The 17,460-nt window shown below is 49.8% G+C and overlaps 1 protein-coding gene across 2 annotated transcripts in view; it reads left to right on the plus strand.

Moving 5' to 3' along the window:
* The window catches only part of ASB17 (ankyrin repeat and SOCS box containing 17), a 378,360-nt gene that overhangs the window by 121,166 nt on the left and 239,734 nt on the right, over nucleotides 1-17,460 (plus strand). The window lies entirely within an intron of this gene.

Here is a 17,460-nt window from a genome sequence, read left to right on the forward strand (position 1 = left end):
TAAAAAAACATTGTTAAACGGACGTTATGGTTCAAAGTAAAACCGAAAAACCCCTGAAATTCGCCAGTTATGGTAAGCTAAGCAACCATAACTCGCGCCACCGTGCACTGCTAACATTAACACCCAGGACATCAAAGATGACATCACAAATGTTCATTGATGACATCACTGATGACATCATATGTGCATTTAATTTTCATTGAAACTCTGTACAAGGGATTCTTATAATGTTGACCAAAAAGTGTCAAGGATCATTGGAATAAATATCATGAGCTAATTAGTGCACTAAGCAATGCATTGATATAAATGGCATTCTATTTTGAAGTTCAATCTAGTATACTAAGCTACTCATGTAGAACTATAAGCAGTGTGTGCAGCATACATGATTAAGGTGCAATATTCATAATCTTGGCATGTTGAATGGTGAAATAAATATCTGCTTTTTCATTAAAGTTTTGTGTACTGTGAAATATGTAATAAGTAGCTAATAAAACCCACTTAATACATAATTGCATTATTACAGACAAAACACAAAGAGACAACAACACATACAAATATGAGTATATGCAGAGAAATGATTGCTCTGTTTCAAAGCTGCTACTTACTGTATGTATGTGTATCACATGATGTGACTGGACTCTAAGGAAAGAAGTGCGAGTACAATGTATACAAATATGGTTTTAAACAGGAAAGTACAGTATGAGAAAGTGCTGATAATCCTAATGAGTATCTTCATGGACAGAAAGGATTACTTTCTTTCAAACCTGTGTCTTCTGCTATGTATATGTTTCATATGATGTGACTTGAACCTAAGGGAATTATTGTAAGAACTTAATTGAAGGAAATGTCTAAAAATATAGTATATTTTCAATTTTTAGTTCTTGACTGTTTAGTTCAGTAAAGGAAGAAAGGGGGAGCCAGACATGTGATGTCATCAGTGATGTCATCAATGACATTTGTGATGTCATCTTTGATGTCCTGGGTGTTAATGTTAGCAGTGCACGGTGGCAAGAGTTATGGTTGCTTAGCTTACCATAACTGGAGAATTTCAGGGGTTTTTTCGGTTTTACTTTGAACCATAACGTCCGTTTAACAAAGTTTCTTTTACTGAATTTCATAGGTTTTTAGTAGCGCAACTTAACCATAATGTCCCTTTAACAAAGTTTTTTTACTGAATATATATATATATATATATATATATATATATATATATATATATATATATATATATAGTAGTGGCCATGTAGTTATGGTTAAGTTGCTATTTCCATAGGAAGAGCACTTTTTGGGCGGCTTATAACTTCGCACCCCCTGGACGAATCCTCACCAAACTTTGCAAAAAAAGTATATGGCCCACTCTGAATTATTTTGCAAAGTTTGGTGAGGTTTGGTCTGGGGGGGGCAAAGTTATAGGGGGGGTCCCAAAACTTCTTTTTTTCCCATAGACATAATAGGGAAAAACTTTGCTCACGCCTACAGCCCAAACCGCTGGACGGATTTACACCGAATTTTCGGCGGGAGTGGCGGCTTGGTCCCGAAAGCATGCTTTCTTTTATTTGGTGTATTTCCGTCCAGTAGTTTTTTTTTAAATGACAAAAATGCAAGTGAAAAAAATGTGTGATATCTGTGTCCGCTTCGCTCTGCAGACAGGACGAGGATTGGGAAGCGGCTTGTGTGATGTCCGCGGACATCTGACGTGCTTTCCTATTGGCTGCGGTGAAGCGTGCAGTGTGTCGTATTGTGAGAGACGCCCGCCATCTTTGTTTATCGTTTGCATCAGAGCGCTGCATAGTAAGTTCTGTGTCTTCCTCCCGTTCCCCCACCCCCTGCTCATGCCCTGTGTCACCCTCCTGTTCCCTCCACCCCCTGCTCAAGTCCCGTGTCTCCCTCCCACTCCCCCCGCCCCCCGCTCAAGCCCCTTGTCTCTCTCCCGTTCCTTGCCACCCCCCCGCTCATGGCCTGTGTCTCTCTCCTGTTCCCCCACCCCCTGCTCATGCCCCGTGTCTCCCTCCTGTTCCCCCCACCCCCCGCTCATGCCCCGTGTCTCCCTCCCATTCCCTCACCCCCCACTCATGCCCGTGTCTCTCTCCCGTTCCCCCCACACCACGCTCATGGCCCGTGTCTCTCTCCCGTTCCCCCCACCCCTGCTCATGCCCCGTATCTCTCTCCCATTCCCCCCACCCCACGCTCATGGCCTGTGTCTCCCTCCCGTTCCCCCCAACCCGCCGCTCATGCTCCGTATCTCCCTCCCATTCCCCCCACCCCTGCTCATGCCCCGTGTCTCCCCTGTTCCCACCGCCCCATGCTCATGCCCCATGTCTCCCTCCCGTTCCCCCCCACCTTCGCTCATGCCCCGTGTCTCCCCTGATCCCCCCACCCCCGCTCATGCCCCGTGTCTCCCCTGTTCCCCCCACCCCCCGCTCATGCCCCGTGTCTCCCTCATTTCCCCCCACCCCCCACTCATGCCCCGTGTCTCCCTCCTGTTCCCCCCACCCCCCGCTCATGCCCCGTGAATCCCTCCTTTCCCCCCCACCCCCGCTCATGCCCCGTGTCTCCCCTGTTACCCCCCACCCCCTGCTCATGCCCCATGTGTGCCCTGTTCCCCCCACCCTAGCTCATGCCCCGTGTCTACCTCGTGTACCCCCCACCCCCCGCTCATGCCCCGTGTCTACCTCGTGTACCCCCCACCCCCGCTCATGCCCCGTGTCTACCTCATGTACCCCCCACCCCCGGCTCATGCCCCGTGTCTCTCTCCTGTTGCCCCCCAACCCCCGCTCATGCCTGTGTCTCCCTCGTGTTCCTGTTCCCCCCACCCCCCGCTCATGCCCCGTGTCTCCCTCGTGTTACCCCCCACCCCCGCTCATGCCCCGTGTCTCCCTCCTGTACCCCTACCCTCCGCTCATGCCCAGTGTCTCCCTTGTGTTGCCCCCCCAACCACCGCTAATGCCCCGTGTCTTCCTCCTGTTCCCCCACCTCCCGCTCATGCCCCATGTCTTCCCTGTTCCACCCCCGCTCATGCCCCGTGTCCCCCTCCTTCCCTCCCCACCCGCTGATCATGCTCCGTGTCTCCCCCCCACCCCCTGCTCATGCCCCGTGTCTCCCCTGTTCCCCCCCACCCCCGCTCATGCCCTGTGTCTCCCTCCTTTTCTTCCCACCCCCCGCTCATGCCCCATGTCCCCCTCCTTTCCCCCCCACCCGCCGCTCATGCCCTGTGTCTCTCCTGTTCCGCCCACCCCCCACTCATGCCCCGTATCTCCCTCCTGTTCCCCCCACCCCGCTCATGCCCCGTGTCTCCTTCGTGTTCCCTCCAACCCCCGTTCATGCCCCGTGTCTCCCTTGTGTTACCCCCACCCCCGCTCATGCCCTGTGTCTTCCTCCTGTTCCCCCCACCCCCCGCTCATGCCCCATGTCTCCCTCGTGTACCCCCCCACCCCAGCTCATGCCCCTTGTCTACCTCGTGTACCCCCCACCCCCCCGCTCATGCCCCGTGTATCTCTCCTGTTGCCCCCCACTCCCCGCTCATGCCCGTGTCTCCCTCGTGTTCCCCCCACTCCCCTCTCATGCCCTGTGTCTCCCTCGTGTTACCCCCACCCCCGCTCATGCCCTGTGTCTCCCTCCTGTTCCCCCCAGCCCCCGCTCATGCCCCGTGTCTCTCTCTTGTTCCTCCCACCCCCCGCTCATGCCCCGTGTCTCCCTCCTGGTCCCCCCACCCCCCGCTCATGCCCCGTGTCTGCCCTGTTCTCCCCCACCCCCGCTCATGCCCCGTGTTACGCCCCACCCCCGCTTATGCCCCGTGTCTCCCTTGTGTTACCCACCACCCCCGCTCATGCCTGTGTCTCCCTCGTGTTCCCCCCACCCCCCGCTCATGCCCCATGTCTCCCTCGTGTTACCCCCCACCCCCACTCATGCCTGTATCTCCCTCGTGTTTCCCCCACCCCCCGCTCATGCCCTGTGTCTCCCTCCTGTACCCCACCCTCCGCTCATGCCCAATGTCTCCCTTGTGTTGCCCCCCAACCACCGCTAATGCCCCGTGTCTCCCTCCTGTTCCCCCACCCCCCGCTCATGCCCCATGTCTTCCCTATTCCACCCCCCAGTCATGCCCCATGTCCCCCTCTTTCCCTCCCCACCCCCTGCTCATGCTCCGTGTTACGCCCCACCCCCCGCTCATGCCCCGTGTCTCCCTTGTGTTACCCACCACCCCCGCTCATGTCCTGTGTCTCCCTCCTGTTCCCCCACCCCCGCTCATGCCCCGTGTCTCCCTCGTGTTACCCCCACCCCCGCTCAAGCCCCGTGTCTTCCTCGTGTTCCCCCCACTCCCCGCTCATGCCCTGTCTCTCCCTCGTGTTCCCCCCACCCCCCGCTCATGCCACGTGTCTACCTCGTGTATCCCCCACCCCCGCTCATGCCCCGTGTTCCCCCCATCCCCCGCTCATGCCCCGTGTCTCCCTCGTGTTGCCCCCCACCCCCGCTCATGCCCCGTGTCTACCTCGTGTATCCCCCACCCCCGCTCATGTCCCGTGTCTCTCTCCTGTTGCCCCCCACCCCCGCTCATAGCTCGTGTCTCCCTCGTGTTCCCCCCACCCCCCGCTCATGCCCCGTGTCTCCCTCATGTTCCCCCCACCCACCGCTCATGCCCCGTGTCTCCCCCACCCCCCGCTCATGCCCCGTGTCTCCCTCGTGTTGCCCCCCACCCCCGCTCATGCCCCGTGTCTCCCTCCTGTTCCCCCCATCCCCTGCTCATGCCCCGTGTCTCTCTCTTGTTAATCCCACCCCCCGCTCATGCCACGTGTCTCCCTCCTGTAACCCCGGCTCATGCCCCGTGACTCCCTCGTGTTGCCCCCCACCCCCCCGCTCATCCCCCGTGTCTCCCTCCTGTTCCCCCCACCCCCCGCTCATCCTCTGTGTCTCTCTCTTGTTCTCCAGACCCCACGCTCATGCCCCGTGTCTCCCTCCTGTACCACCCACCCCCGCTCATGCCCTGTCTCTCCCTCATGTTCCCCCCACCCCCCCTCATGTCCCCTGTCTCCCTTGTATTACCCCCACCCCCGCTCATGCCCCGTGTCTCCCTCCTGTACCCCCCACCCCCGCTCATGCCCTGTGTCTCCCTCCTGTTCCCCCCACCCACGCTCATGCTCCATGTCTCCCTCCTGTTACCCCCACCCCCAGCTTATGCCCCGTGTCTCCCTCATGTTACCCCCCACCCCCCGCTCATGCCCCATGTCTCCCTCGTGTTCCCCCACCCCCGCTCATCGCTCATGCCCCATGTCTCCCTCGTGTTCCCCCCACCCCCTGCTCATGCCCCATGTCTCCCTCGTGTTCCCCTCACCCCCCGCTCATGCCCCATGTGTGCCCTGTTCCCCCCACCCCCGCTCATGCCCCATGTCCCCCTCCTTTCCCCCCACCCGCCACTCATGCCCTGTGTCTCTCCTGTTCCGCCCCACCCCCCACTCATGCCCCATGTCTCCCTCCTTTCCCCCCCTACTCATGCCCCGGGTGTCCCTCCTATTCCCCCCACCCCCGCTCATGCCCCGTGTCTCCCTCGTGTTCCCCCCACCCCCGTTCATGCCCCGTGTCTCCCTTGTGTTACCCCCCACCCCCGCTCATTCCCTGTGTCTTCCTCCTGTTCCCTCCACCCCCCGCTCATGCCCCGTGTCTCCCTCGTGTACCCCCCCATCCCCAGCTCATGCCCTGTGTCTACCTCGTGTACCCCCCACCCCCCGCTCATGCCCCATGTCTCTCTCCTGTTGCCCCCACTCCCCGCTCATGCCCGTGTCTCCCTCGTGTTCTCCCCACTCCCCCCTCATGCCCCGTGTCTCCCTCCTGTTACCCCCACCCCCCGCTCATGCCCTGTGTCTCCCTCCTGTTCCCCCCATCCCCCGCTCATGCCCTGTGTCTCTCTCTTGTTCCCCCCACCCCCCGCTCATGCCCCGTGTCTCCCTTGTGTTACCCACCACCCCTGCTCATGTCCTGTGTCTCCCTCCTGTTCCCCCACCCCCCGCTCATGCCCCGTGTCTCCCTCGTGTTACCCCCACCCCCGCTCATGCCCTGTGTCTTCCTCGTGTTCCCCCCACTCCCCGGTCAGGCTCTGTGTCTCCCTCGTGTTCCCCCCACCCCCGCTCATGCCCCGTGTCTACCTTGTGTATCCCCCTATCCCCCGCTCATGTCCCGTGTCTCTCTCCTGTTGCCCCCCACCCCCGCTCATAGCCTGTGTCTCCCTCGTGTTCCCCCCACCCCCCGCTCATGCCCCGTGTCTCCCTCGTGTTCCCCCCACCCCCCGCTCATGCCCCGTGTCTCCCCCACGCCCCGCTCATGCCCCATGTCTCCCTCGTGTTGCCCCCCACCCCCCGCTCATGCCCCGTGTCTCCCTCCTGTTCCCCCCACCCCCTGCTCATGCCCCGTGTCTCTCTCTTGTTACTCCCACCCCCCGCTCATGCCCCGTGTCTCCCTCCTGTAACCCCGGCTCATGCCCCGTGTCTCCCTCGTGTTGCCCTCCACCCCTCCCGCTCATGCCCCGTGTCTCCCTCCTGTTCCCCCCACCCCCGCTCATCCTCTGTGTCTCTATCTTGTTCTCCCCACCCCACGCTCATGCCCCGTGTCTCCCTCCTGTACCCCCCACCCCCGCTCATGCCCTGTATCTCCCTCATGTTCCCCCCACCCCCGCTCATGTCCCGTGTCTCCCTCGTGTTACCCCCCACTCCCCGCTCATGCCCCGTGTCTCCCTCTTGTACCCCCCACCTCCGCTCATGCCCTGTGTCTCCCTCATGTTCCCCCCACCCCCCGCTCATGCCCCGTGTCTCCCTCCTATTCCCCCCACACCCAGTTCATGCCCCGTGTCTCCCTCATGTTACCCCCCACCCCCCGCTCATGCCCCATGTCTCCCTCGTGTTCCCCCACCCCGCTCATCGCTCATGCCCCATGTCTCCCTCGTGTTCCCCCCACCCCCCGCTCATGCCCCGTGTCTCCCTCGTGTTACCCCCCACCCCTTGCTCATGCCCCGTGTCTCCCTTCTGTTACCCCCACCCCCCGCTCATGCCCTGTGTCTCCCTCCTGTTCCCCCCATCCCCCGCTCATGCCCTGTGTCTCTCTCTTGTTCCCCCCACCCCCCGCTCATGCCCCGTGTCTCCCTTGTGTTACCCACCACCCCCGCTCATGTCCTGTGTCTCCCTCCTGTTCCCCCACCCCCCGCTCATGCCCCGTGTCTCCCTCGTGTTACCCCCACCCCCGCTCATGCCCTGTGTCTTCCTCGTGTTCCCCCCACTCCCCGGTCAGGCTCTGTGTCTCCCTCGTGTTCCCCCCACCCCCGCTCATGCCCCGTGTCTACCTTGTGTATCCCCCCATCCCCCGCTCATGTCCCGTGTCTCTCTCCTGTTGCCCCCCACCCCCGCTCATAGCCTGTGTCTCCCTCGTGTTCCCCCCACCCCCCGCTCATGCCCCGTGTCTCCCTCGTGTTCCCCCCACCCCCCGCTCATTGCTCGTGTCTCCCCCACGCCCCGCTCATGCCCCATGTCTCCCTCGTGTTGCCCCCCACCCCCCGCTCATGCCCCGTGTCTCCCTCCTGTTCCCCCCACCCCCTGCTCATGCCCCGTGTCTCTCTCTTGTTACTCCCACCCCCCGCTCATGCCCCGTGTCTCCCTCCTGTAACCCCGGCTCATGCCCCGTGTCTCCCTCGTGTTGCCCTCCACCCCTCCCGCTCATGCCCCGTGTCTCCCTCCTGTTCCCCCCACCCCCGCTCATCCTCTGTGTCTCTATCTTGTTCTCCCCACCCCACGCTCATGCCCCGTGTCTCCCTCCTGTACCCCCCACCCCCGCTCATGCCCTGTATCTCCCTCATGTTCCCCCCACCCCCGCTCATGTCCCGTGTCTCCCTCGTGTTACCCCCCACTCCCCGCTCATGCCCCGTGTCTCCCTCTTGTACCCCCCACCTCCGCTCATGCCCTGTGTCTCCCTCATGTTCCCCCCACCCACGCTCATGCTCTGTGTCTCCCTCCTGTTCCCCCCACACCCAGTTCATGCCCCGTGTCTCCCTCATGTTACCCCCCACCCCCCGCTCATGCCCCATGTCTCCCTCGTGTTCCCCCACCCCGCTCATCGCTCATGCCCCATGTCTCCCTCGTGTTCCCCCCACCCCCCGCTCATGCCCCGTGTCTCCCTCGTGTTACCCCCCACCCCTTGCTCATGCCCCGTGTCTCCCTTCTGTACCCCCCACACCCGCTCATGCCCTGTGTCTACCTCGTGTTGCCCCCCACCCTCCGCTCATGCCCCGTGTCTTTCTCCTGTTGCCCCCACCCCCGCTCATGCCCCGTGTCTCTCCCTGTTCCCCCAACCCCCGCTCATGCCCTGTGTCTCTCCCCTGTTCCCCCCACCCCTGCTCATGCCCTGTGTCTCCCTCATGTTCCCCCCACCCCCCGCTCATGCACCGTGTCTCCCTCATGTTCCCCCCACCCACGCTCATGCTCCGTGTCTCCCTCCTGTTCCCCCCACCTCCAGCTCATGCCCCGTGTCTCCCTCATGTTACCCCCACCCCCCCGCTCATGCCCCATGTCTCCCTCGTGTTCCCCCACCCCCCGCTCATCGCTTATGCCCCATGTCTCCCTCGTGTCCCCCCCACCCCCGCTCATGCCCCGTGTCTCCCTCGTGTTACCCCCCACCCCTTGCTCATGCCCCGTGTCTCCCTCCTGTACCACCCCACCCCCGCTCATGCCCTGTGTCTACCTCGTGTTGCCCCCCACCCTCCGCTCATGCCCCGTGTCTCTCTCCTGTTGCCCCCACCCCCCACTCATGCCCTGTGTCTCTCCCCTGTTCCCCCAACCCCCGCTCATGCCCTGTGTCTCTCCCCTGTTCCTCCCACCCCCTGCTCATTCCTCGTGTCTCCCCTGTTCTCCCCCACCCCCCGCTCATGCCCCGTGTCTCCCTCCTGTTTCCTCCACCCCCCGCTCATGCCTGCCCCATGTCTCCCTCCTGTTCCCTCCACCCCTCCGGTCATGCCCCGTGTCTCTCCCCTGTTCCCCCACCCCCCGGTCATGCCCCGTGTCTCTCCCCTGTTCCCCCACCCCCTTCTCATGCCCCGTGTCTCTTCCCTGTTCCCCCCATCCCCCGCTCATGCTCCGTGTCTCTCCCCTGTTCCCCCCACCCCCGCTTATGCCCCGTGTCTCCCCTGTTCTCCCCCACCCCCCACTCATGCCCCGTGTCTCTCTCCTGGTCCCCCCCGCCGATGCCCTGTTGTGTTCTCTTTATACACCCCGCCTTCCCTTTCCATGGTGTCCATCTTGGTAAAAGATTTTCCTTCCTACACCGGGACGCCGCAGGCGTTCCGGTTTGAGAAGAAACATCTTTTTTTTACCACCCCGGGTTCCCACTTTGGGAACCTAGGATGCTAGTGGTCTTCATCCATTGAAAAGGACGTTATGGTTACGTTGCACTAATAAAAAACCTATGAAATTCAGTAAAAAAAAATGTGTTAAAGGGACGTTATGGTTAAGTTGCACTAATAAAAAAACTATGAAATTCAATGAAAAAACTTTGTTAAAGGAACATTATGGTAAAGTTGCACTAATAAAAACCAATGAAATTCAGTGAAAAAACATTGTTAAAGGGACGTTACTGTTCCAAGTAAAACCGAAAAACCCTTGAAATTCGCAAGTTATGGTAAGCTAAGCAACCATAACTCGCTCCACCATCGTGCACTGCTAAGCCTAACACCCAGGACATCAAAGATGACATCACAAATGTCATTGATGACATCACTGATGACATCACATGTGCATTTACCTTTCATGAAAATTCCGTACAAGGGATTCTTAGTGTAATGTTAATAAAAAAAGTGTAAAGGATTTTTGGAATAAATATCAAGTGCTAATTAGTGCATTAAGCTATGCATTGATATAAATAGCATTCTATTATTAAGTTCAATCCAGTATACTAAGGTACTCATGTAGAAACATAGGCATTGTGTGCAGCATACATGATGGAGGTGCAATATTCATAAGCTTGCCATGTTGAATAGTGAAATGATAACTGTTTTCTTATTAGAGTTTTGCGTACTGTGAAACATGTGATAGATAGGTAATAAATCCCACTTACTACATAATTGCATTATTATAGACAAAACACAAAGAGACAACACCACATACAAATATGAATATATACAAGGAAATAGAAGTTAAAAAAAACAGCAGTAGTAGCAGAAAGTGTTCATAACCTAACTGATTAGCTTTATGCAGAGAAATGATTGGTCTGTTTCTAAGCTGTTACTTACCCTATGTATACATATCACATGATGTGCTTGGACCCTAAGGTAAATAGTGTGAGTACAACATATAAAAATAGGAGCATATACAGGGAAAGTACAGTAAGAAAAAAACATCAGAACTATCACAAAGTACTGATAACTCTACTGATTATTTTAATGTACAAAAAGGATTGCTGTCTTTCAAGGTTGTGTCTTCCCCTATGTATATGTTTCATATGATATAACTGGACCATAAGGGAATTATTGTAAGAACATACTTGAAGGATAAGTCTACAAATATAGTACGTTTACAATTCTTAGTTCCTAACTGTTACTGAAGAAAAACATGTGGTCTAGATATGTCAATAAAGAAAAAAGGGGGAGCCAGACATGTGATGTCATCAATGACATTTGTGATGTCATCTTTGATGTCCTGGGTGTTCGGCTTAGCAGTGCACAATGGTGGCGCGGGTTATGGTTGCTTAGCTTACCATAACCTGCGAATTTCAAGGGTTTTGCAGTTTTACTTGGAACCATAACGTCCCTTTAACAATGTTTTTTCACTGAATTTCATAGGTTTTTAGTAGCGCAACTTAACCATAACGTCCCTTTAACAAAGTTTTTTCACTGAATATATATATATATTTATTGACAGAAAAGTGAAAATTATGACATAATCACTGTGCATATATTATTGTGGCCACTGCTAGTGTCTCTACCTGAGTGCATGTACTGTATCTGACCTTCTGCACATTTAGTCAACCTACTTGACCCTCTCTACTCCAACCACCCACCATACCCCCCTGTGTATCCATCTATTAATGCTTCTGTACCCTATTCCCACTTTCTCTTACACTGTATATATTGCATGATATAATTTACAGGAACTCCAAAGTACACACATATTACATGGACGCGGTAGTGTCCATGTAGTTATGGTTAAGTTGGTGTTTCCACAGGAAGAGCATTTTTTGGGTGGCTTAAACTTCGCTCCCTCTGGACGAATCCTCACCAAACTTTGCAAAAAAAGTATATTGCAAAGTTTTGAGAGATTTGGTCTGGGGGGGCAAAGATATAGGGGGGGTCCCAAAACTTTTGTTTTTTCCCATAGACATAATCGGAAAAAACTTTGCGCACGCCTACAGCCCAAACTGCTGGATGCATTTACACCAAATTTGTGGCAGGAGCGGGGGCTTCGTCCCGAAAGTGTGTTTTTGCAGATTTGGTGTAAATCTGTCCAGTAGTTTTTTTTTTAAATGACCAAAATATAAGGCAAAAAAATGAGTGATATCTCCGTTCGCTTCGCGGACGGACTTCCCTGTTCGCTCCGCGTACAGTGTCCTGATTGGCCGAGCGGCTTGCGCAATATATCCGCGGACATCCGATGTGTTCGCTGATTGGACGGCGTGGGGCGTGGAGCGTGTCAGATTTTTGGTGGCGCCCGCCATCTTGCATTCGCGGATGACCGCGGACAGCGAGGTGAAACTTGGTTTAAAAATTGTATTTAGTGGAGTGTGTTGGTGTGTAACAGTGTTTGGGGAGGGTGGGGGAGTATGAGATAGGTGCAATGTTGTATTTTTTTTATGTGCTAGACGCTTTTGTAGTGTTCGATTTGTCTGCGGACAACACGGCTATTCTGAAATGTTCGTAAATAAACAGAATGGATTCGGTGTCAAGTTGAAAGTGTTCTAAGAAGACGCGTGGGGTCCTGGAATGTTCGCAGGGGGTGTCCTGAAGACGTTGTCTGTATTGTTCGTTGTCAAGCTGAAAGTGTTCTAAGAACACTCGCGGTGTCCTGAAATGTTCGTACATAAAGAAAATGGGGGTGTCCTGATGACACTGTCCGTATCGTCCTCTGGCAAGTTGAATGTGTTCTAGGAACTTCCTTGTGTCCGCGGACATTAAAATGGTTGAAATGCTTGAATCTATGGGTGTGATATGCTGCGGTGCTTGTGGCCAGGGCATAGACTCTTGGGTGCATGGCATATGAGTGTGATATGCTGCGGTGGTTGTTGCCAGGGCATAGAGTATTGGGAGCATAGTGGCTTATAACTTTGGGTCAAATTTCTTTTTATAAGGAACAATGTTATAAGCCAGTATGGGTGTGATATGCTGCGATGGTTGTATTTATCATGTTATACTTACTATTTGGTTTAGTAACGGATGTCCATGTTTTTCTTGTTCATTTCTGTGATAAAAGAAAATAGAATGTTAGTATTAGTATTTTATAAAGACTTATTACATTGTACAATCACAATTTTTTTCTTTTTTTTGACCCTCATGTTTAGTAGATGACAAACCAGAGTATTGTGCAATTTGCTGAGTTTCTGTGTTTGTTGCTAAAATCATTGGGTCTGTGGGAGAAAAAAAATCCATGTTGGATTAAAAAAACCCTTTTTCTGTTATGCTACAGTTTATTTGTTTGTTTGTTATCAGTGTTTACTTTTTGTTTCTGGCTAATGCTTTATACATTAGATTGTTCCAGTTTTTGGGAGCAGTAAGATATTAGGTATTTATTTGGATATTGTAAAATTTTGGAGCAGTTAGATACCAGTAGGCGTATTCTAACTGTTTATTTTTTTATACAATTTCGTGGTATTGCTTTATCTATTTGGATATTTCTAAATTTTGGGACAGTTAGATACCAATTGGCATATTCTAACTGTCTATTTTTTGCTCTTATTTGGATATTTCTAAAGTTTGGGACAGTTAGATACCAATTGGCGTATTCTAACTGTATATTTTTTGCTCTATTTGAGTGGTATTAATTTATCTGATTAGTTGTTGTAGCATCTTTGGGCAGTTAGATAGCTTTTGGAATATTGTGACAGTTTATATTTTTTTACTACAAGTGTACTTAAGGTTTAAGTACAGTTTAGTTATCAAATTTTGGTTTTAAGAACATTAAATAAGCGTTTGTATGATTTGCTGGTAATCTCTGCTTTAGAGTAACAGTACTATCATTACATTCAAACCATCCTTATTTCTGTTTTATATATGCAGTGTAGTGCCCTGAGTTGGTTGTGGCTCCTGCGTGGTAGATTATTCCTATTGTTGTGAAGGTTTTCCTACCAAGTGATATTTGACCATGTGTAAATCCAGTCAGCTTGCAGTTCTTTTTGGTACCATCTGCATTGTAACGTAGAAGCATTAGTATTAGGTATTTACTATGTGTTGGTATTACTAACGTGGAGCGATTATCTGAATTGCAGGTCGGACATAATCTACCGTGGTTTGCATTTTGTACAAGTTGCTGAAATGGAACGGATTCACAATTAGGTATTGATATATACACAAAGCGCTCATTGGGGATTTATTCTTGTGTCACATTGTTGCAGAGAGTGCATGTATGTTTCCACATGTATGAAATCTGGAAAAGGTATGTTTTTGTTTTCCAGTACTAATAGTAAGTACATTAGAAATTCTAGTGGATCTTCCTGTGAGTTTATAGTGAATTTCACCATTCCAGCACAGTAGTCCAATTGTTGTCTTATTCCATAAACACTATACGTGTTGTCAGGATTGTTTGCTGCATTTCTGTGAAGTACTAACATTTGCAAACACAATGGGTCTGTACTGTGTAAGTAAATGTTCTCAACAATTGGTGGTAATTGAAATAGAATATTCATTGCTACATTTGCGTAGCAACTTACACCAACTATATTTGAGAGTATAAATGGACCGGGAAGTTCTGTATCTGACTGCTGTTTTTGGAGTGTGTCTTCCTTCTTTGAAGAAGTACCTGGTTTGCTTTCCCTAATTGATTCTTTTTTACTTGTGGCACTTGGTGAAGTATTACTTTCTTTTACTCTCTTTGGAGGATTTGCAGTGACATCCTGTTGCTTTTCTGTTTGATTTATTTTTCTTTTATAATGTTTTACTTTTTGTGGAACAGAATATGTGTTTAGATGGGGAGTGTACCGTGAACGAAGTCTATTGTATTCTAAAATGCAAGGAATATCAGCATTTACTTTACTTGCATCAAAAATGATTAGAAATAGACCGTCGCGTGTACGTAAGCGTGATAGTGCTACGTAGCTCATGCCTTCTCTAAAGACTGTGTTACCAATATCTATCAATGCTTTGTCTAGGGTAAGACCTTGTGATTTATGAATGGTGACTGCGTATGCAAGAGTTAGAGAAAATTGTTCTCTGCGTACATACAGAAGGAATCGAGCTGTTGAGCGTCCTATCCTTTTCACTTCTGAAAGTTTGTCAAAGAGAATATTGACAAACTGAATGTTGTTGTCACGTGGGAATGTTTGAAAGCCAACAACTGTACCCAGTGCTCCATTAACTAGTCCTTGATCCACGTCAAGGCTATGTTTAAGCATTACTCTACAGTTTAAGGATAATTTTAATATTTTTTCCAACCCAGCTGTCTTGGAGATTGAATTTTCAAAACTATTTAGTCTTGTTGTGGCTTGCTCACACATGAGTAGTGTCATAAAATGTACGTCTAGTTTGTCTGTGGCGCTAATTTCAATTATTGGTTGCATTTCTTTTTTCAACATTGTTTCATTGAATTTGGAACAGCTTGCAAGAGTTGGCATTAAGGCCATACAATTGATATTTGTGTGTGCTAATTGTTCCATAACATCCGTAGCACATGCATTATCGCCATAAAGTGCATGAATGTGCCGGGTTTTCAATATTGATTGTGCTTCTTGAGATAGTATACCAACTCTAATACTTTTTAGGATGTTGGCATAAGTGAGATCTGCAGATTGGCGCATGTTTTCTGTTAATTCTCTGTATTGGAAATGTTGCCAAAGGTTGACATTTCCAATGCTGCCAACAGTTTTACGGCAGAGTTTGTGTCCTAATGTTTTAAAAATAGGCTCACCTTTTACTGATGTCAATTGAAGAAGATCTCCGAAAACAATAATGTGTTTTCCTGCAAAGAGCTCTTCATTGTTTGTTTTGAGTACTTCTTGTAATCTGAGGTGAATCAAAGCCAACATTAGGTTGGAGACCATGCTCACTTCACCTATTAGTAGCATTTTCATTGGTTTCAATACTCTTTGTAGTTCCATTGCAGCTTCTGCAGAAAGTTTGTAATAATCTAATTTGTTTTGGTGTACTACTGGCAGGAGTAGTAATCGGTGTAAAGTGACACCACCTATGTTGTAGGCAGCTAAACCTGTGGGGGCAGTGACAACAGCCGACAGTTTGTTGTTTGTCAATTGTTGAAGGAACTTACTTATGATTTTGATTAGGAATGTTTTGCCAGAACCAGCTTCACCACTGACATACAATAGTATAGGTTTGTAATTTTGACATGTGCATTCTTTGTTTTCATGTTGTACACCATGTGCAATTTCTTTTGTTACTTCTTGAAAAATGCTACGTTGCACCTTGTTTGGCTTTGATTGTAGTATAGTTAAGTCTTCTTTTTCTTCATACTGACACATGGTGTTTTCTACTTCTATCATAGCTATTTCTGCCTCATTTGTTATTAGTGGGCCTCCCAGTGGTTCTTGACTTCCTGTGATAGAAGGTTGACTACTGTCAGGAGTGTCCTTATCTAGTTGGGCCTGGAGTTCTTCTTTGTGTTGCTGTTCATTGTGCAACATTGTTTTGTACTGTGCAAAGTTTACATCAGTTATATTGCTTTCATTTGCTTTGAAAGCATCTTCATATGAGTCATAGTTATCTAGTATTTCTTCTTCTTTTCTCCATGGTGTAAAGAGTTGGAGCAGGGACATGTAATATACTTCTTTATGTTGAGGAGTCTTTAATGACAATTTGATATGATTAATTCAATTTGGTTTGGTGAGTTTTACTAAGCTGCCTTCACAGTTTGTCACTTTGTATTTACGGTTTTGTTCATCAGGTTTTATATTATTTTTGTATGTGTAGTTTTGGGCTATGTGGTATAGGCTCATGGTTTCCAAAGTGGTACTCCTGTTTGGGTAGTATGTGTCCAATAAATTGTTTTTAAAATATCTTGGCTGTTGGGATCTTGTTTGGCTATTGTTTCTATATCTTTGTATGATTTTAGAACTCTTTTTCTAGATTTAGCTGGACCAAGACTAAGCCATACTATATTTGCAGATTTACCATACAATGCAGTACCAGTTAATCGATCAGCTGCTTCATAGGATCCACATTCTCTATGGGACAGCATTTTTATGCACAAGCTGTATAATTTCTGAGACACTGTTTTATCTAATGACAGGAAATTCCAGAGGTCTTGGAGCTCTGTCTTTTCTGATTTGGTTAAGTATGCTGTGACATATCGTGCAACTGCAGTAGAATTGTCTGCAATGTACTGCACGACTATGTTTGCATTCCATTAGTGGGCAATGATTGCATTGTAATCATTGATATATTTTTCTTCTTTTCTTTTTATGCAATATGTATTTTTAGGTGACTTACCTTTAACACTATGTCTAACTGAAGACATGAGGTTGTTCACTTGACCTGTGTTTGTAACTGGTCTAGGGAAACCAAATCGGCATTTGGTGTAGTATTTCCCTTTGTTTTTGTATTTGTGACGACAATATTTGCCACATTTGTGTCTTTGGAATTGTAAAATATTTGCATGAAGATCACTATTTGCGGATTCCGATGGAATTTCACAAGTGACATATTTTTCAATAAACTGTAAAACAGTGGCATCACTGTCTTGACCAAATTTAGGAGCATCTTTAATACATAAAAGCATGTGGACATGTGGTGCTCCTCTGGCTTGGTATTCTTTTCCCAAGGGGAGGAACAGTTTTGTTACAAATAAAATGTAGCATAGCAATGAAGCAATGGTGAAAATATCTTGAAACATTAACAGGATCCTGTGAACAAAGTTCTCCAGGTGTTAGTATATCTATGTTTGTTTTGTTTTCGTTTGATATGTGTAGGAAAGCATGTAAATCTTCCCATGCATATTCTGCACAACTTAATGTAACAAACCAAGTGAGTGGGCCAAGGTTTCTGATCATACAACGTACATCTCCATGACGTTGAAACCAGTACTCTTTAGTACCATGCATATTTGCTAATAGATTTGTAAGATTTGCTTGTAAAACCTCATCTTTTTGTTGAACTTTTTGTACTAATTGTGTAGCTGTCATATTTTGAAAGTGTGATCCTGATTTTAATATGTGTGCAACTCTGTAACATAAAGTTGCTAGTTCACTTTCAAAGAGTAGGTGGAATATGTATTCCACATTTTGTCGAAATCTGGGATGTTCAGAATACATTCGTAATGAGCGATATTCTGATGCTGATAT

This window comes from Ambystoma mexicanum, chromosome 1q, assembly GCF_040938575.1.
Source record: "Ambystoma mexicanum isolate Mex_15411 chromosome 1q, UKY_AmexF1_1, whole genome shotgun sequence".
Taxonomy (NCBI): Eukaryota; Metazoa; Chordata; class Amphibia; order Caudata; family Ambystomatidae; genus Ambystoma; species Ambystoma mexicanum.